Raw genomic sequence first — 22,545 nt, 5'->3', positions numbered from 1 at the left:
AGTTATGGTGTCATCAAGCCCTTCTGTCGGGTTTTCCATGGAAGCTTGCCATTTGTATACCTGCATATTTTTATAATCAAGTACATCCCTCTTAAACTTCTTTTGCTTTTTGCTCTGGATGTCACTGTCATATTTTTTGATCAAATCCTGCAGTTCCTTGGTTTTATCTTTGTAATCTTGCTGGCTTGCGAATGGTGTTAAAAGATTTTGTATTTCTATGATACTTTTTTCTATTGTTTTTAATTTGAACTTCCTTCTTTTGACAATTTTATGTAAAAGTTCGTTTTCACATGTATTAAAAAAACAATACCACTCATTCATAAGCTCAGCATCCTCAACGTTATCGTTCGGGTGTATGTCCCATCGTAACCTCCTAGGGGTCATTTTTTCTTTTATATATGTTTCAAGGGTGGCTATGTCCCACCATACTCTCAGTTGCTTTTCCATTGTGTGCCTTAGTTGTTTGACCAACCCTTGCATATCCTGTCTATTAATAATTTCTTCCTGGCTAAAAATGCCCCCAACGTCTATGTTCCTACTGTTCATATAGCCAAACAGTTCCATAGCTGCAGAAAAAACAACACCGATAGGTGTGGATACAGAAATAAAAGGCAGATATCCGCGCTTAGGAAACACTAAATGGGAATATGTGACAGTACTAAAATACAAGCATAAATAAATATTCTAAAATAACAATAAAATTATAGTAAGACTGCAGCCCCCCCAGAGAATGTGATCCCCTAAAGGATACAGAGAAAATGGGCAGTGGTGTGGGGGTGGTGGCGCTGTCTAAGTTGAGGCTGATATTACCCAGAGGTGGTCTGAACAAACTATATGGACTAAAGAAACAAATAGATGATATGTGTGTCCTAGATATAGTGCCTCTTATAATATGTGGTGTGCCAGTGAAAAGTAAATAACTATAGTGTGGCTATAACCACATGCTCTAAAGTACAAATAACATATGACAAAAATATTACAAAAGTAATAAAAGGTGATAGTATAAATGCCAGTAAAATGTGTCCAAAAAAGTAAATAATCCATACTGTGATCACCTATCCGTTTGGAAAGTCACATTGTCACCATTAGCACTTTGGACTGTTGTTGATTTATTCATATTGGTTTACACCCGGACTGTTGCTTTTCATATATATTTTTTATATATATATATTTTTTCAGAACTGTTAGACATTTTTTGTTTTTTGGATTATTTACTTTTTTGGACACATTTTACTGGCATTTATACTATCACCTTTTATTACTTTTGTAATATTTTTGTCATATGTTATTTGTACTTTAGAGCATGTGGTTATAGCCACACTATAGTTATTTACTTTTCACTGGCACACCACATATTATAAGAGGCACTATATCTAGGACACACATCATCTATTTGTTTCTTTAGTCCATATAGTTTGTTCAGACCACCTCTGGGTAATATCAGCCTCAACTTAGACAGCGCCACCACCCCCACACCACTGCCCATTTTCTCTGTATCCTTTAGGGGATCACATTCTCTGGGGGGGCTGCAGTCTTACTATAATTTTATTGTTATTTTAGAATATTTATTTATGCTTGTATTTTAGTACTGTCACATATTCCCATTTAGTGTTTCCTAAGCGCGGATATCTGCCTTTTATTTCTGTATCCACACCTATCGGTGTTGTTTTTTCTGCAGCTATGGAACTGTTTGGCTATATGAACAGTAGGAACATAGACGTTGGGGGCATTTTTAGCCAGGAAGAAATTATTAATAGACAGGATATGCAAGGGTTGGTCAAACAACTAAGGCACACAATGGAAAAGCAACTGAGAGTATGGTGGGACATAGCCACCCTTGAAACATATATAAAAGAAAAAATGACCCCTAGGAGGTTACGATGGGACATACACCCGAACGATAACGTTGAGGATGCTGAGCTTATGAATGAGTGGTATTGTTTTTTTAATACATGTGAAAACGAACTTTTACATAAAATTGTCAAAAGAAGGAAGTTCAAATTAAAAACAATAGAAAAAAGTATCATAGAAATACAAAATCTTTTAACACCATTCGCAAGCCAGCAAGATTACAAAGATAAAACCAAGGAACTGCAGGATTTGATCAAAAAATATGACAGTGACATCCAGAGCAAAAAGCAAAAGAAGTTTAAGAGGGATGTACTTGATTATAAAAATATGCAGGTATACAAATGGCAAGCTTCCATGGAAAACCCGACAGAAGGGCTTGATGACACCATAACTGATGAGAATGAACTTACAATGATAGCCAATGATGGGGCAACCAGCCCTAGGCACCCGATCATCTATACAACCACCAATGGACCTGAACAACACGGACAAAACACTCCCCACATGCCAAGATGGCAGCAAGGGAGACCCGAGAATAGAAGGGTCAGATACCAAGATGATTATTATAGGAGCCCCAATCCACCCAGAAGGAGATCATTTAGCCGTAATAGGCATTCCTCAGGAAGAGACCATTATCCTACCAACACACACTACAATTATGGTAGTAATGGAGGGGACTATGAGGATTTTCACAGGGGAGGCCCCAACTCCCGTCCACCAGGAAGATGGAGACCAAGAAATGGCTACGGAAATCCAGGATGGAGAGGGATGAATGGCAACCGAGGGGCTACCCATGGAAGACCCCAAGGGAGAGGAGAAAACCCAAGGAACCAAGGACATCAAGGACAGGGAACCCACTCCAACCCATGGGACAACAGATCGCGCAATCAGGACAGAGAAGTGGAACACAGTCAAAGAGAAAACGTACCAGAGGGTGCAGGGGAGGGCAGAAGAAAACGCCCAAGGCACTACTAGGTAAAGGCATATTTAATCTCAGCGACATTCAATTAACTAAGGAAGAGTTACAAATTCTGGATTTGGGCCTCAAATATGCCCCTGAAAAGGCATTAGACCAATTTGAGGTCTATATAGACCTCCAGAAATTCCTTAGAAAATTGAACCTAAGAAAATTCTTTTTGACTAACCAAGCTGACAACCCAATGGAAACATCTGAATATACCCAAACCAATTTAAGGAATAATTCCACATTTAACCCAAATACACCGGGAAGCCAGTGTATAGGGGCGTTTAAGAAAATGGTGGAAAGTGACCTCAGGAAATTACAGCGGAAATTTAAAAACAAAAATAAAGATGTGTGGAAAACAATTAAGGAAATTGGCAAGAAAAAGGAAGTTATTATTAGACCAGCGGACAAGGGGGGCGGCCTTGTCATTCTTAACAAAAAGGATTATGAAGAAGAGATGGAAAACTTGCTTAAAGTTGAAAATACGTATAAGAAACTGAAGGGTAACCCCAAAATAAGGTTCAACAAACTACTCGTGAAATTTGTAAAAAAGGGGAAGCTCTTAGGAATATTGAATAAAAATGAAGCCGAGTATTTAGTATCAAACTCTACGAAAACACCGGTGCTATATTACACCCCCAAGATACATAAGAGACTTGAAAAACCTCCCGGTAGACCCATAATAAGTGGTACCAACTCCATTTTCTCCCGCCTAGGAGAGTACCTCGACACCTACTTGCAACCTATCGTTAAGCTGGGAAGATCACATCTTCGCGATAGCCTACAACTTATTAACGAATTGCAACAGGTTGATGGTGCGGAACACCTACTCTTGGCCACTATTGATGTTAACTCCCTCTACACCAGTATATCCCAGGAGGATGGAGTCATAGGAGTAGAAAAAGCCTTACACCAACATACTAGTCTAAAACAAGTACAGATCAACTTCATTGTGGAGGGGCTCAAGATGGCCATGGAGTGTAATTACTTCTGGTACCGGAACCATTACTATGTCCAAACTAGGGGGGTTGCGATGGGGGCTCGTTATGCCCCCAGCGTTGCCAACCTATTGATGGACAGTTGGGAGGAAGAATATGTTTATAGTCGTAATATCCCTCAGATTAAACTGTACAGGCGTTACATTGACGACCTTATCATTCTTTGGGATGGCACCAATGATACTTTCCAGGCATTTCTATCCAATCTGAATACCAATAGGTATGGCCTCACCTTTACTGGCAATTGTAGTACAGAATGCATAGATTACCTTGATCTGCAGATTTACAAGGAGGGCTCAGAATTACACACAAGAACCCACTTTAAAACCACCGACCGCAACGGATACATCCCATCCACCAGCTGTCATCACCCCAGGTGGAAAGCCAATATACCAAAAGGGCAACTGATGCGACTTCGGAGGAATTGCAGTTCTGTTATTGAATTCCAAGCACAAGCTGACACAATCATTGACCGGTTTAAAGAAAAAGGATACAAAGAGGCAAACTTATTGAAATTAAAAGATGAAGTGACAAACATGGATAGGAACAACATGCTGGCAGTTAACAAAAAGAATAAAAATAATAAAAGTGATGTAGCTTTTATTACCGGCTTCAACTCCCAATACAAAGACTTTGAGCATATAGTCAAAAAGTATTGGCCAATCCTACAGGAAGACCATGCCCTTACTAAAGTCCTGGGCAAAAAACCCAGTTTCATATACAGACGTGCCCCCTCCCTTCGTCACCACCTGGTGCATAATGTGGTAGATCCACCCAAACAGGTTAACATCTGCCCCGATCTGAAGGGATTCTTCAAGTGTCAGAGATGCTTAGGTTGCAGGGTTAGCAAAAAACAACCAAGAAGGAAGATGAGTTTCAAATCCAGAAATGACTTCAAAGAATACAAGATCAAAGAACTCATCTCCTGTGACACAACACACGTGACCTATGTCATCGAGTGCCCGTGCCACCTGCAGTATGTGGGTAGAACCACACGACCCTTGAAGATAAGAATCCGGGAACACATCAATAGGATTAAAGCAGGTTTTCCCAAACATCATCTTTCACGCCACTTCAAAGAGTTCCACCACCAAGACCCTACTGGCCTGATCTTTTATGGTATTGATACCATAAAGGATGATTGGAGGGGAGGGAATAAGACTACTGCAATATCCCAAAATGAGACCAGTTGGATCTACCGCCTGGGCTCGCTTGCACCCCATGGGTTGAACAAGGACATTGACCTTAACTGTTTCCTTGCCAACCCTTAATTCAAGGGGTCTCAAGACGACCCACCCATGACACACAAGGCTATAGGGTGCCCTTGTGGCTTATTTTCCAATTATGTGGACCATTCATGGAATCCAACTCTAGGAACTCTTCTCCAGTCTGCCACCTGGGAAGCTTTGTCACATTACACCCCTGATAGGCTTATGTTCCCTTTAAGGGCAGGCATCATCTTTGTTTGATGTTTAATGGTCACATCTTTCCATTCATATAACCCACCATATGATGCTTATGCTATAAACCTTATAATCTATCTTTTGTTTTCTATTTAAGATATAGGACATGCTACCCTCTATATCTTTGTCCATAGGTTTATCATTTGTTTGTACCCAGACTCCCATTTCTGGGTCAACTTCCATCTTATCTCTGGGGTGCGCACTCTGCTTTGAGCAATATCACTACACTATATATCTCAATTTGAAACCCTCACTATGCAACCTATGTTCCTCTCTGTTTGCATTCCTCCTCCAGGATTATGACCTGTTCACTAGGAATGACTTACAGTTCATAGAGCTTTTATATATATTATTGTACCTGCCCGGATTAATCTTATGTTTCTATTCACAGTTTATTTACATGGATTTGATTTGTTCACATATATATTTATATATACCTTAATTTTGTCACACATTGGTACTGCATAGGACAGAAGAACATGAATTTAGTGCTGATACAAGCCATATAGTTAAACTGAGATGTTATCGTTAGGAGTGTTATGTTATGTCGGTATACACTTATACACACCAAGGAAACTGTCATTGTATGGAATACTATGCTATGTCCGTTTGAGCTTATGCACACCATGGAAATTAGGATTATACTCACCCAGGGTCTCCTGTCAAAATAACCAGATCGGAAGGTATTTCCTCATTAAAATTACGATTGGTGGACGCCGCTAAGTGGGAGGGTTTTTCCATGGTGACGCTGGCTATATTAACCATCAGTAGCGGTATGCGTGTACCCGCTTCAGAAGACGTAAGAGAACGAAACGTGCGTAAAGCGGATACACGCACGCCCGCACGCACTTCCTGGACTAACCAGCTGTTCACCTGGTGGAACGCACGCCGTTCCCACGCTGGTTCTCATTTGTGGAGCTTGTGCTGTGCTGGGAAGCTTGCCAATATACAGATTTTTGTCTGCTTGTACCCACAAGCATTCCATCTGGCCCCCGTTTTTATTTCATTTTTTTTTAACCCATCCCTATATATATATATTTTTATTCATTTTTCTCCTTTTTGTATATAAATTGTTGTATACACGTTTTTAAGTATAAGCCTGTGGCTGTACCAATAAAACTTACCCTCTGGAACCTGAACCTACTACTCTATGAGACCTTTTTTTTTTCATCCCTTGGAAGAATCCGGTAACCCAGGATCTGCTTGGTACCAGTTGGACCGTAGGACCTAACAGGAGAGCAAGGACCCGAGTCGGTTGGATATCCTCTATGCACTCTACCCCTGCAGGGGTGAGGGCCTCTGGTGAGTAGGGACCCAGGAGGGGGAGCACCGGACCCACCTCGCATCACTGCACCACTGCATACTGTGATCACCTATCTGTTTGGAAAGTCACATTGTCACCATTAGCACTTTGGACTGTTGTTGATTTATTCATATTGGTTTACACCCGGACTGTTGCTTTTCATATATATTTTTTCAGAACTGTTAGACATTTTTTGTTTTTTGGATTATTTACTTTTTTGGACACATTTTACTGGCATTTATACTATCACCTTTTATTACTTTTGTAATATTTTTGTCATATGTTATTTGTACTTTAGAGCATGTGGTTATAGCCACACTATAGTTATTTACTTTTCACTGGCACACCACATATTATAAGAGGCACTATATCTAGGACACACATATCATCTATTTGTTTCTTTAGTCCATATAGTTTGTTCAGACCACCTCTGGGTAATATCAGCCTCAACTTAGACAGCGCCACCACCCCCACACCACTGCCCATTTTCTCTGTATCCTTTAGGGGATCACATTCTCTGGGGGGGCTGCAGTCTTACTATAATTTTATTGTTATTTTAGAATATTTATTTATGCTTGTATTTTAGTACTGTCACATATTCCCATTTAGTGTTTCCTAAGCGCGGATATCTGCCTTTTATTACCCACTTTTTCGACTCACCAGCCTCAGCCCCCCATCTGGCTAGATGCCCATGAACAGCATCTTCGGTCATCAGAACCAGCTTGACGTAATGGTCGCCTGAGCTAGATGAGTGCCTTACTTGATGCATCTTCAAGACCTTTGCAGACTTGCTGCATCCAAAGTTTGTTTAAAGGGTCACTAAAGGAATTTTTTTTTTTTAGCAAAACACTTCCCTGGATTTGTTTGTTTTTGTTCTGTGAGTCTTCCCGACTCACCTCTCACCTGGAACTTCATGTATGTCCTTTAAAACGGAAAGTGAAACTAGAGGCACATTATATGATAGATTAAATTCAATTTTTAATCATTTTTAAAAGCAATCAGTTAACTTTTATGTCTCTACCCAATAAACAGTCATTTCAGCAAAAAAAATGTTTTCCTTTAGTGACCCTTTAATTTTCACCCTCATTCTTCTTTTGCTTTACATGTTACATTTGGTGACACATTGCATAGGCCTCACTCATGTTCAACTACCAGATGGCACCCCTGTAGTAGCTCCTGTGAGAAGCAAGTTTGAACAGTTTCCGGTTATTTCTTTTTGGGTAGTTTTTTTTTTTTTCTCCATTTCCAGTGGAAATCATTCCAGCTATGACCAGCTTTCGCACTACAGTTATCCAAGGACTATCGGTTTTGGACTCTGGGTTGCGTAACTGAACTCTATACTTCAGTTATAGTCTTGATTTGTTACGTGCTGGGGTTATACAGATTTTCCGCTCTAACCTTATCATACTGTTTGCTCATAGTGTAGAATATGTCAAAGAATGTAGTAGTCTGTTGGAATATCAGGGGTTTGGGTGATGCCAACAAAAGTCAAGCAATGTTCACCACCCTTAAACATTTTTCTCCAACTGTGTTCTACCCACAGGAAACCTTTCTCCACCCAGATACTTCATTATCTAAAACTTGGACAATATTGTACTCCATTTCATTCCACCTACTATAGGGATATGTCCATTATGATTGCGATTGGGGTGGAGTTCACCTGCGGGCACCCATTGGGCCCCTGTGTTTGTGTCTGTACAAGCAGCTGTTATCCTAGCCAATATTTACATCCCTCCCCCATGTTCACTCATGGTCTTTAAGGGCTTAATGAAATTTGTTTCTGACAAACCTGAACTGCCCCGGCTATTGCTAGGGGATTTTTTATAATTGCATGGACCCTTTCCTTGACGAATCCAGTTTTATGAATTAGGAGATCTCCAGCACTTATACCCTTTGCCTTGTATACCCAAGAAATGGGTCTTGTAGTCATTTGGAGACTTAAATAAGAGGGAGGAGATGGACAGCCGCACTCCAATAAAGTGTAAAAAAATGGTACCTTTTATTCCAGTAAAACGAAAACTACAACAGCAAAAAAAACTCCAAACAGTGGGGTAACAGAGCTGACGCGTTTCACATCAATAACCGATGCTTACTCATAGCTAAACAATAATAAAAACAATCTCATTTATAGAAAAAAGTCCAAAAACCATCTGATGGTCAATTCAATTTGTGATAGGTCCTGGCTGATGTCAGTAATCACACACACCTGTTGGAGAGATGCAATAGAACAAAGGCAACTCCTACTAAAGCCAGGTAAAAAGATAATGTAAAAGTCGGCTGATGAAAAACAGTCAATACAATCTAGTTACAACAATCATAGTATTTACCCCTAAGAAAATATATGTAAAATAAGATAAAATAAAATGCAATAAATGTAGGTTTAAAAATTGCATATAAAAACCTCCTGGTTAAAAAAAACATATATCCATCTCAACAGGAATACCATTATGTATTTTATGTTGGTGATCGTCAATTGTGAACGTGTGTAGGAAAAAGAGATGGAGACAGACACAGCACTTTAACCAGTAGTGTGAATCACCCTTCATAGGGTGTGTGAATAACACCGTGGCTAGTGAAAAGATGATATCTTTGTGTGTGGTGTGCTGCAAAAAAAGGGAGGAGATGACAATCAATAAGGTCATCGAGATAGTGTCATAACTAGTGTGTGAAAGGGGAGTTGATCAGACCAACAAAGGGTCATATAAATGCTGGAAAAAGATCAGCAATCAAAGATTGTTAATGGGCTGTCCAGCTGGACATTAATAGTAAGACCAGTGTGAATGTGCAAAATTCCATATCGTAGTGAGGATATGTGGAACGATGATCGGTGAGGGTAAAACAAAGTGTGTTTTGTGTGGTCCCCTAAAAAAAGGGGGGGGGGGATCGATGAAACTATGGGTGTGAATGAATGTATTAAAGCTGCAGGGCAATTAAATCTATTTAAGTTAATACATGTCACTAGCAGCCCCGGTGTGAAAGGGGCATGTAAATAAAAATGTGGGGGGAAAAAAGCGTATAGAAAGCATCCTGCTAAGTGACATGAATGTGTAAAGAAAGCTGCAGGGCAATTAAATCTATTTACGTTAATACATGTCACTAGCAGCCTCGGTGTGAAAGGGGCATATAAATAAAAATGTGGGGGAAAAAAACGTATAAAAAGCATCCTGCTAAGTGACATGGGAATGTGAGGAAGGTGGACAATGAAAATGAAAAATGTTGAATAAAAAAACAAATACAAAAAAAGGACCATGTGACTAGCACATATCTGTGAAATTCAACCTATGTGTATCTAGACATACGATTGGCAGGTGCGTACATTTGTGCGGAATGTCTCCTGTGTATGTATAGAACTAGAGGTAGTGAGTGGGCTAAATAATAGTGTAAAGATATCCCAGAAAAAGGGAAAAGCACACCCACTTTTATTATATGAAAAAAAGTCCTGTTTATGGAATGTTTGTACATAGTTTATAAGATGTTCTCAATAGGTTTAAAATAGAACCCATATATAAAAGGATATGTGTTTAGCTCATACTTCGTGATGATACACCATTGAAACACGATGCATGGACAGTGCATGGATATCCATCGCCCTGGACATAGATAAGTGTATATGCAAATAGTCACTGGTGTGACAGTCCAGGTGGACGTTAAGCACATGGACAGAACAATCTGTGGGGTATACTTTATGTCTGATATGAGGGATGTAAAGTTTGTATCAACATTACAGACATCTAAAGAGGTCGGTGGCATGAATGAACGGGCACATATAAAGGAGTGCATCCGTGTATGACGCGTATTTATGTGAAGCAGCTGTTTGCAGAAAGGTCACTCAGGCATGAAAAAGAACAGCCCATAATGGTGGCATCACAACCAGCCTCTATAGAAAGGAAACAGCGGGTAATGCCCTCCTTAGGGCAGACACTGCACACCCAGGTCATACCATCCGTGGCGTACCATACAGCCAATTTTTGAGGCTTAAACGCCTCTGCAGTTTACCAGATGATTTTTCTAGGGAGGCTGGCGATATGTCCCATAGATTTTTAGATAGAGGCTACCCTATTAAAACTATCAAACAAGCTCTTTCTAAGGCAAGTCGTGTTCCAAGGGCTGAGTTACTAGGTGCCGTAGGCACCTCTACTCACAAACCCCTGGACACCCCTTTCAGGGACATTCCCGTCTTGGAGTTTAATAAGATTAAACATACAATTGACAAATATTTGTCCATTCTGTACAATGACGGGACATACCAACAAATCCTACACAAAGGTATTAAAACAGTATCTCAGCGGGCACCTACGTTGGGTGGCAGATTGTCACCCAGCCTGTTCCAGAGCCAACGCACTGGTGTTAATTGGTTACAGTTTCCGGGTACATACAAATGTGGCACCAAAGATTGTAGGTATTGTGGCCACATAAAAACAGGCCAACATGTTCACTCATACTCTTGCGAGAAGAGCTTTGAAATCAAGCATTTCATTAATTGTAACACCAAGTACCTCATTTATGTCATTGGTTGTGATATATGCCACCTTCAATATGTAGGACGGACCATACGCAGACTAAAAGATCGTCTGTCCGATCACCGGTATGACATCGAGAAAAGTCACAACACCAATGTTGCCAATCACTGGAAAGATATACATTTTAAAGATGTATCCATTCTCACCATCCAGGGCATCGAGAAAATCATCACTCCCATTAGGGGAGGGGACAAGTTCAAGATCCTCTGCAAAAGAGAGGTATTTTGGATTTTCTCCCTCCACACCAGGATCCCCAATGGGATGAACTTTGAGTGGGATGTATCCCACTTTTATGATTAAAGGAGAACTTCCTTTTCTCCACTTATATACACTTTGATGGTTTTTCTCTTTTTTTTCCCTAAAATGTTTGGCCATGACCTAATTATATCTCTTTTTTTTCATACCTGAGTGACCTTTTTGCAAGCAGCTGCTTTACATAAATTTGTGTCATACACGGATGCACTCCTTTATATGTGCCCGTTCATTTATGTCACCGACCTCCTTAGATGTCTGCAATACTGATACAAACTTTACACTCTTCATATCAGACATGTAGTACACTTTACAGATTGGTCTGTCCATGCGCTTAATGTCTACCTGGACTATCACACCAGTGATTACTTGTACCAGGCATACCCCACTTTTAAGTACACAATGGGACCAGAGCATGTATGTAAAACGAAAATGTACTTAAAGTGAAACCATACCCTTTTTCACTTCTAGGGGGTCAGGGGCTGTAGTGGGGGTGTCAAGAGCTGTAGTTGAGGTCCCAGGGGCTGTAGTGGGGGTGTCAGGGGCACACTGGAACAGGGTGGGGTATGATCTCGGAGTTTCAGCTCCTTCTTCTGTGGCTTCAAAATGTCTGTACAGTACTTGTAAGGCACTTAACATACACTCGCGGGTATGTCCTTACTCGCGAGTGTATGTAAAGTGAGTGTACTTAAAGCGGGGTATGCCTGTACATATATTTATCTATGTCCAGGGCGGCGGATATGACCCATTATATATCTCTTTTTCATGCCTGAGTGACCTTTCTGCAAACAGCTGCTTCACATAAATACGTGTCATACACGGATGCACTCCTTTATATGTGCCCGTTCATTCATGCCACCGACCTCTTTAGATGTCTGTAATGTTGATACAAACTTTACATCCCTCATATCAGACATCAAGTATACCCCACAGATTGGTCTGTCCATGTGCTTAACGTCCACCTGGACTGTCACACCAGTGACTATTTGCATATACACTTATCTATGTCCAGGGCGATGGATATCCATGCACTGTCCATGCATCGTGTTTCAATGGTGTATCATCACGAAGTATGAGCTAAACACATATCCTTTTATATATGGGTTCTATTTTAAACCTATTGAGAACATCTTATAAACTATGTACAAACATTCCATAAACAGGACTTGTTTTCATATAATAAAAAAATATAAAAGTGGGTGTGTTTCACACCCATAGTTTCATCGATTTTCCCCCCCCCTTTTTTTTAGGGGACCACACACACATTGTTTTACCCTCACCGATCATCGTTCCACATATCCTCACTACGATATGGAATTTTGCACATTCACACTGGTCTTACCATTAACAATCTTTGATTGCTGATCTTTTTCCAGCATTTATATGACCCTTTGTTGGTCTGATCGACTCCCCTTTCACACACTAGTTATGACACTATCCCGATGACCTTATTGATTGTCATCTCCTCCCTTTTTTTGCAGCACACCACACACAAAGATATCATCTTTTCACTAGCCACGGTGTTATTCACACACCCTATGAAGGGTGATTCACACGTCTGGTTAAAGTGCTGTGTCTGTCTCCATCTCTTTTTCCTACACACGTTCACAATTGATGATCACCAACATAAAATACATAATGGTATTCCTGTTGAGATGGATATATGTTTTTTTTTTTTTTTACCAGGAGGTTTTTATGTCATTTTTAAACCTGCATTGCATTGTATTTTATTTTATCTTATTTTAGATATATTTTCTTAGGGGTAAATACTATGATTGTTGTAACTAGATTGACTGTTTTTCATCAGCCGACTTTTGCATTATATTTTCACCTGGCTTTAGTAGGAGTTGCCTTTGTTCTATTGCATCTCTCCAACAGGTGTGTGTGTGTTGTGTGTGTGTGTGTGTGTGTGTGATTACTGGCATCAGCCAGGACCTATCACAAATTTAATTGACCATCAGATGGTTTTTGGACTTTTTTCTATAAATGAGATTGTTTTTATCATTATGTTTAGCTATGAGTAAGCATCGGTTATCGATGTGAAACGCGTCAGCTCTGTTACCCCACTGTTTGGAGTTTTTTTTTGCTGTTGTAGTTTTCGTTTTACTGGAATAAAAGGCACCATTTTTTACACTTTATTGGAGTGCGGCTGTCCATCATCTCCTCCCTCTTATTTATGATTTGTGCATTGCCTGCACCCATCGGGTTTTGAACCATACTCACCGCTGAAGTGCATTTGTCTGGAGCGGCGGTTTTCTTTCTCTAGTCATTTGGAGACCTACCCAGAGAAGAAATGCTATTCTTGTTTCTCTCTCACGCATATGGCCATCAAGATTTGACGTGGTATAGGTTTCTACGCTCCTGTTTCCAGTGTTGAATGCTCTGCTAGAGGTCCATCAGATCATTCTTCCCTGGTTCTTACCATGTCTCTACAAACCCCATGTAGTAAAACCCTTTTGTAAAGCCAACCCTTCTTGGCAAAAACGTTTTTTTTCTCCCAAGAAGGCATTCTAATAGATCTTAAAGAGTTCCTACTGGCAAATAGGCACACAGCCCATCCACCTATAATCTAGGTGGGTAGGCTGTGTGCCTATTCACCAGTAGGAACCTATATAATCTCCAAAATTAAAGTCAAAGGCATGGGAAAATGTTTGTATGGCGGTCACCCAAGCAGAACTCTGATCTATTGCAAACCCCTCTCTGGAGAATCCAATAATATGGTTGGAACAACTCCCCTATGCCTCAAAAAGCAGAACAGAAAACACTGGTCATCTCCTGGCTACTATTGTCAGATCAGAGACCCCTAACTTATGTAAGAGAATTACCTGACAGTAATGGTTGTACGTTCACCAGCCACTTTTAGGTACACGTTGCTAGTACCGGGTTGCACCCCCTTTTTCCTTCAGAACTGCCTTAATTCTTCATTGCATAGATTCAGCAAGGTGTTGGCAACATTACTCAGAATTTAGTCCATATTGACATGATAGCATTATGCAGTTTCTGCAGTTGTCAAATACACATTCATGATGCAAATCTTCCCTTCCACCCACATCCCAAAGGTGCTCTATTGGATTGAGGTCTGGTGACTGTGCAGGCCATTGGAGTACAGTGAACTCATGATCCTGTTCAAGAAACCAGTTTGAGATGATTTGAGCTTTGTGCATTATCCTGCTGGAATTGTCCATCAGAAGATAGGTACACTGCAGTCATAAAGGGATGGACATGGTCAGCAACAATACTCAGGCCGTGGCATTTAAACTATTCTCAATTGGTACTAAGGGGCCCAAAGTGCGCTAAGAAAATATCCCCCACACCATTACACCACCACCAGCATGAACCATTGATACAAGGCAGGATGGATCCATGCTTTAATGTTTACACCAAATTCTGACCCTACCATCTGAATGTTGCAGCTGAAAACGAGACTCCTCAGACCAGGCAATTTTTTTTTTCTCAATTTTCTATTGTCCTATTTTGGTAAGCCTGTGCGATTTGTAGCCTCAGTTTCCTTTTCTTAGCTAACAGGAGTGGCACCCAGTGTGGTCTTCTACTGCTAAAGGGGTTGTTTGTACTTTCCTGTCATTTTAACTGTAAAAGTATATAGTATAAATAAATTAGGTTGTCAAAAGTATTGGGTTCTGTATTGAGTTGGCCCACCCTTTGCAGCTATAACCGCTTCAACTCTTCTGGGAAGGCTGTCCACAAGGTTTAGGAGTGTGTCTATGGGAATGTTTGACTATTTTTCCAGAAGTGCATTTGTGAGGTCAGGCGCTGATATTTGACGAGAAGGCCTTGCTCTAATTCATACCAAAGGTGTTCTATTGGGTTGAGGTTGGGACTGTGCAGGCCAATCAAGTTCCTCCACCCCAAACTCGCTCATCCATGTCTTTATGGACCTTGCTTTTTGCACTTGTCCAAATAATTTGGTGCAGAGGGATTTGTTTTTAGGGGTTGGACTTGGCCCCTTATTTTCCAGTGAAGCAAACTCTTGGACATTTGTGAACAATGTCATGCTCCTAACTTTGTGGAGATGTCCCCTTCCTGTTCCAACATGGCTGTGCACAAAGCAAGGTTCATAAAGACATGGATGATTGAGTTTGTGGTGGGGAAACTTGACTGGCCTGTGGGTTGGTAGGGGATCAAATACTACTTTCCCTGAACTGCAGCTTAATGTGTAACATTTTGTATTGTGTTTTTTGCGGATCTTTGGTTGCTATTCTTTCTTCATTATTTAAAATTACCTATGGTAAATTATGGACCCTTAATTTTTTTTTTTTTGTGGGCAAACTTACATCAAATAAGTGTGTATGTATGTATGTATGTATGTGTGTATATATATATATATATATATATATATATATATATATATATATATATATATATAATGTATATGTGTGTATATATAACACACACACACACACTTGTGCTCATAAGTTTACCCTGACAGCATCAATGATTCCTTGGCCATTCTTTGGCTGAAGCCATTTATTATCAATCAACTGTTTTACTCTTTTTAAATCATAATGGCAACAGGCTACCCAAATGACCCTGATCAAAAGTTTACATACCCTGGTGATTTTGACCTGATGACACAAGTTGACATAAAGGGGTTTGAATGGCTATTAGGCTGGATTCACACCTATGCATTTTTTGTGCTTTTGCAGATTTGTACTACAGTACCATGGTTTCCTATGGAACATGTCCTGTAGTTCAAATCTGAAAAATGCAAAAAGTGTGTGTGTGTGTGTGTGTGTGTGTGTGTGTATATATATATATATATATATATATATATATATATATATATATATACACACACACACACACACACACACACACACACACACACACACACACACACACACACACACACACACACACACATATGTGTGTGTGTGTGTGTATGTGTATATATATATATATATATATATATATATATATATATATATATATATATATATATTCAATGAGTTTCTGGACTCCTGACAGACCCTTGCATCTTTCATCTAGTGCTGCACTGACGTTTCTGGATTCTGAGTCATGGGGAAAGCAAAAGGATCTGCGGGAAAAGGTAGGTGAACTGTATAAAACTAAAAGATATAAAAAGATATCCAAGGAATTGAGAATGGCAATCAGCAGTGTTCAAACTCCTAATCAATTTCTCCAATCCAGAATTTTCGCCAGCTTTAGCAACCACAAAATACTTACACTGGAACATATTGGAGAATGCAAGTGTGTCCTAGATCCTAGTGGAAGGGAAAATGCCAAAATTACAAGATCTGGGACATGAACATAAACCTAAGTGGCTACAATACCATCAATTAACCACTTCTCTACTTTGGGTGTTTTTCAGATTTGGTGTTTACAAGACTAAAACAGTTTTTTTTTTGCTAAAAAATTAGTTAAAACCCCCAAACATTATATATATTTTTTTCTAACACCCTAGAGAATAAAATGCCGATCATTGCAATACTTTTTGTCACACCATATTTGTGCAGCGGTCTTGCAAGCGCACTTTTTATGGAAAAAAAACTTTTTTTTTTTTAAATAAAAAAAATAAGACGGCAATAAATTTGGCCCAATTTTTTTATATATTGTGAAAGATGTTACGCCGAGTAAAATGATACCCAACATGTCACGCTTAAAAATTGCGCCTGCTCGTGGCATGGCGTCAAACTTTTACCCTTAAAAATCTCGATAGGCGACGTTTAAAAAATTCTATAGGTTGAATTTTTTGAGCTAGAGAGGAGGTCTAGGGCTATAATTTCTCTCGCTCTAACGATCGCAGCGATACCTCACTTGTGTGGTTTGAACACTGTTTTCATATGCGGACGCTTCTCACGTATGCGTTCGCTTCTGCGCACGAGCTCATCGGGACAGGGCGCTTTAAAACATTTTTTTTTTTTTTTATTATTTTTTACACTGGAAAAAAAAAATTTGATCACTTTTATTCCTATTACAAGGAATGTAAAACATCTCTTGTAATAGAAAAACAGCATGACGGGTCCTCTTAAATATGAGATCTGGGGTCAAAAAGACCTCAGATCTCATATTTAGACTTGAATGCAACAATTTTTTTTTTAATTTTGTCATTTGAAAAAATGACGACAAAAAAATGTCTCTTTAAGACGCTGGACGGGACTGACATTTTGACGTCACTTCCGCCCAGCAATTCTATGGGGACGGGTGGGGGCCATCTTGCCCTCCCTCGTATCCCCACAGAGCAGGCTGAAGCACCCGATCGCCTCCGGCGCTACCGACGGCTCAGGTAAGCGGCGGAGGGCACGGAAGAGCAGCAGGAGGGGGGGGGCCCTCTCCTGCCGCTGATAACGGTGATCTTGCGGCGAATCTGCCGCGGAGACCATTGTTATCTTTTACAGGACTGCACACACTAAAGATGGATACCTCGGTTGTGGCAGCAGCTGCTGCCGTTATCGAGATAGTCGCAAGGCGGTCGGGAAGTGGTTAAATACATATTTCTCTTATCGTCCATGGACGGACACAGCTCCTTAAGTCTTGACAAGTGGGTTATGTTCCCTGTTTACAGGAGAGGACTAGGCAGAAACATGTTAAATGGTTAAATACATGTTACATTAACAGAGTTGAACAGCCCCGCCCAGGGGGCGGTCCCTCCAGACATAACCCTCCTCACTGCAGCTTGCAGCCTCAGTTTCGTTCTGCCTAGCAAAGGAGATGGACGTATGGCTCCCTTTGGGCCCAGCGCCCTGAGGAGAAATTTTATTTTATTTTCTTTTCTTTTAATTTTTTCTTAAAGAATCTTCTTTCAACTGTCGGCTGAGAGACAGGCTGGATAATATAGATCCTTGTAGTCTTCTCAGTCCGACCAGCATGCGTGGACACACCTTTGCAAAGAGGCTTGGTCTGCCACGCCATACCTCATGACTCCTGAGGTGGCCGGTGAGCTTTGCTCCGAGGTCCACATATGACTGGGCTGTGGTGTTGTCTCCCTCACAGTGGACCGGGCCGACAGCTACCTCCATTGCGGTTGTAGTTCTGTCAGGAATGCGTCAGCGAATGCTCGCTCTGAGGTAAGTACAGTCCCTCCCGCTTAGGTGGGTTGGTACGGCTGGGCATTCCCGGGGTTTGGGGGGCCTTTTCTCCTCCCTCCCCTGCTCCTTTCCCTCTGCTGCATTGCAAACATTTGCCGCTGTCGGGGGGGGGGGGGGCTCCCTGAGGGGACTGTGTCTGGCCTGAGTTTTTCTGTGAGGTTTCTGTGTGTATTTTTTAATTTTTTTTACACTTTTAAAAGCCTTAGAGGCTTTTGCTGTTTAAATGCTGCGTTTTGCCGCCATTCGGCCGGCTCTGGCGCCATTTTTGGGGTGGTTTTCAATTGCATTGAAAATCCCCATTGGCGGCCATTTTGCCGTAGCCGCGCTCCGAGGACGTTTGGCGGCCATCTTGGCTGACCCCTAGTGCTGAATCCTACGGTTCACACAGGTCCCTCGGATGCCGCAGTCTCCTCACAGTATTTTTTCCTCCCCACACGCCGTGTGCTGTGGGCGGATGGCTCGCTGGGCAGCCTCCTCCTCGGTGAGTCCCCTGGGATACCCCCGACCAGCGCAGCGAAGGGTGAGTTGCCCTGCATAGGGCATTGGAGCTTCTGTAAATCAATGGCAATTTATACATACACACTATGTGTATGGGTTGCTCTATTGGAGTCAGTATCTGGTCCTTCCCCACCTGGGATCCCACAGATGTTTTTTTTTTTTTTTTTTTTACTGTTTGTCCTGGACACCTTGGTGTCAGGGTGGGGGACTGTGGACGGGCAGGGGTCAAAGGAGTGCCCTCCCCCCCCCCCTCTTATCTCCTGGGGAATGCTCTGTCACAGATGGAGCCATGGACCAGATACCTGGGGGTGCAGGATAAGGCACTTAGAGGTGCGCTTCTCACTGCTGTACGGGACTCCCTGTAGCTGGATAGTGCAGCTGGGTTTCCGCTGAGGGCTCGGTCTTTTTTGGGATCACACAAATCAGACCGCTCTGTGTAGGTTTTCCTTCTGTGCCCTTTCTTGCTATTTTTAAAAAAAACGCGGAATGAGAAAAGCCACTGAGGGCTTTTGTAGTCCCTCACCGCCTGGCGGCTCGGTGCCCCTTGAGGGGAGCCTTTTAAGAGAGTGGGCTTCTCCTCCGGTGGTGGACCCTCCGGGCGTCATGTATAGGTGACCACCCCCCCCTATTGCGGGACACCCCCGCTTGTATGAATTTGACTGAGAAGATCCGAAGTTCTGACCCGTTCCATGTCTATCATGCTGGGGTCTGTCTTGCGGCCTATTGTGGCCACTACTCTGGATCCCAGTCGCTCACTGAGTGAGCATTTTGAACCATACAGTGGAAGAATTCTCGCCTGCCACGCGGGAGGCCCGGGTTCGATTCCCGGCCAATGCAATGAGTACTTTACTCTCTCCCGAAGTTGTTAGGCTAACGGACCTGCAGGTCCAGGGCCCTGTATATGTCTGTGATGTTTCACTGGATGCCGCGCCCTTGATATCCAGGGCTTTGGTTTCTGAGATGGCGCCTTCTCTGGTTGGAATGCTGGTCTGCTGGCCAGGCCTCTAACATACGCCCTGACTGATTTACCCTTTTTGGGTGGGAGACCTTTGGGTCCTTGCTGGTTGACATTATCAAGGATGTCACTGGAGGGAAGAGCGCTCTCCTCCCTCAGGCTTCCAGGGGGAAGGGGCCCCGCCGTGGGCCGGGTCCTTCTTTTTCCAAAGCGGTCTTTTTCCGTCAGTCAGGGGCCGCGGGCGAACCTCCTGGGCCGACAAGGGCTCAGCTGGGGGGCTGATCCGTCCCTGGGTGCGTAAGCCAATTGCGCCGGCACCCGAACCCGCCAATGTATGTAGCTTCCCCTGCCCGTCTCTGAAGTGGGGGGTCGCCTTTGCTGTTAACAGCTCGGTGAACCTCCCTGCCCTCCGACAGTGGGTCTGTGAGGTGGTATCTTCGGGGTACTAGATAGGGTCCCTTCCGATCCACCGAACAGTTTTCTTCCCTCGTGTCTCCCTCTCCCGGCTCGGTCTGCCTTTGAGCAGTATGGGACTTGCTAAGCTGCGGTGTGATTTTATCTTTTCCGCAGGACTAGTGGTTTGAGGGACTCTATCTCGGTCCCAAGGATGGGCATGATCCATCCGATTTTGGGCTTCAAGGACCTAAAGGTCTTTGTGAATGATGGGTAGGTCCGCTCGGAATCCATTCGTTCAGTGGGGTAGCCACTTGCACTTCGGTGCAGAAGGTCATAGGTATGACCCACCATGGGGCTGCTACCTATATAGCTTTTAGCTGCGCTCCATCAGGGGGACTTTCTGGCGTCCTTGGACATAAGGACGCATACATGCTTGTTCAACTTTGCGCAAGTCATAGAGTTTTTCTGTGCCTCGCGATGAAGATGCCCACGGTCAGTTGTGGGCCTTCCTTTTGAACTGGTGCCAGCAGCCCAGCTAGCTCAGTCGGTAGAGCATGAGACTCTTAATCTCAGGGTCGTGGGTTCGTGCCCCACGTTGGGCGCCACCAATGATTTTCACCAAGGAGTTTTGAACTTATCCTATCCTTGTTGGGACAGCGAGGCTTTGCTGTCGTGGCTACTTAGACGACTTCCTGACTCAGAGGTTGTGTCTGTGGCTTTTCGGACCCTCCGTGAATTCGGGTGGGTGTTAAACATTTGGAGTCGGCCCTGGTTCCGACTCAGTTTGGAGTGCCTACGACTTCCGGACTCCTCGGTGGCAAGGGTCTTTTTTCTCCCTGGAGAACTTGCAGACTCTTCAGTCGGTGGTGATTATTGACATCACGCAATTGGTCTCTCCGTTTGCAAGCAAATTCTAGGTCTGTGGGTAGCCTCCTCCGAGGCGGTAGAGTATGCCTAGTTCCACACTCGTGTTTTTTCTTTTCCAGAGGGAAATGCTGTCGAATCTCTGGTCTCTGAATCATCAGATTCAGGTACGCCACCTAGTCAGTGTCTCTCTGAATTGGTGGCTGGGATCCCTGACTTTTCGGTCTGGGAGGTGGTTTCTTCCCTTCTGTGGAGATTACAACGGACGCCAACCTCTAGGGTTGTGAGGGCGTCTGGGGGGCCCGGTCGGCCCAGAGTCGATGGACGTGAGTGGACCTACGACCACACAGGCCTATATGCGCCCAATCTCGGTAACTGCCCAAGCTCGGGCCTGGTTAGCACCTGGGTGGGAGTCCGCCTGGAAATACCAGGTGCCGTAGACCTTGTCTACCGTTACCTGCCCTAGTACTGTGGGCGGTACTATGAGAGGCTATGCCTCTCCTCATGGTCGAGGGGGTTGCAAGGTCGTCCGATCTTGATTCAACCTAACAACGCCACGCCGGTGGCTTTGGGCTACCATCAGGTATGCCGGCAGGCGGGCTACTGGAGTCGCCTGATGTTGAATCAGGACAACTGGTCTTGGTACATGGAGTCAACTCCCTGGCAGGAGGTGAGCCTCGCAGGGCATGGATCTCCTAGCCACTCGTCTCAGCCACAGGGGTATCAAGGTTAGTGGCCAGATCTAGCGATCTGGTACAGACGTGCAAGTTGCGCTGGTGGCCCTGTGGGGTCTGTCTCGGCGACTTTTATGCCTTTCCCCCATTGTAGTGGCTTCCCCACAGAGTGGAGGCTGAGGAATCCCGACGATTTTAATAGCTTCAGATCCTGGGTGCGCCGATTTCGGCCGCCTGGTAGCCAGGGCAGGAGGTCCTCCTGTCTCGAGGTCCCATACTTCCTCCTGTTGTACAGTCACTGACTTGCTCAACAGGGCTATTGGAAGCCAGACTTTAAGGGACCGGGGTCTGTCCGACCCGGTCACCTCAACAATGCTGAGGGCACGGTAGTCAGTCTTCCGGTGAACCTACCGTCGTGTCTGGCGGACCTACATCTCTGGGTGCAAAGAGATGGAGTGACGTCCACGGACGTACTCGGGGTCCATCGGCCTGCTGTTTTTACAGCTTGGTGGATCAAAAAATTAGCTTAGAGCACCGTTTGGGGGCAGATTTCAGCCTTGGCTGTGTTCTTTCAGTGGCCTTTCTGCGGCCGTTCCCTGGTGGGTACCTTTTTTTGTGGAGGGGGCTTATCCTATACCTTACCCCCCCTTGGCCCATCTTTTCCCCCATGAGTTTTGACTCTGGCGCTCTCGGTTCTTCGGGAATCTTCCTTTTGGAAACATCAGAGAGATTTTCTCTTG

General features: G+C 43.1%; 1 non-coding gene across 1 annotated transcript; it reads left to right on the top strand.

Annotated features, from left to right (window-relative positions):
• Nucleotides 1-20,796: 20,796 nt before the first annotated feature.
• On the top strand, nt 20,797-20,869 carry TRNAK-CUU. The gene has a single exon. It is a non-coding gene; the product is annotated as a tRNA-Lys (tRNA).
• The last annotated feature ends 1,676 nt before the right edge of the window (nt 20,870-22,545 follow it).

This window comes from Rana temporaria, chromosome 1, assembly GCF_905171775.1.
Source record: "Rana temporaria chromosome 1, aRanTem1.1, whole genome shotgun sequence".
In the NCBI taxonomy this organism is placed as follows: Eukaryota; Metazoa; Chordata; class Amphibia; order Anura; family Ranidae; genus Rana; species Rana temporaria.
The sequence above is the reverse complement of the archived record's forward strand: the minus strand, read 5'-3'. Positions and strand labels throughout refer to the sequence as shown.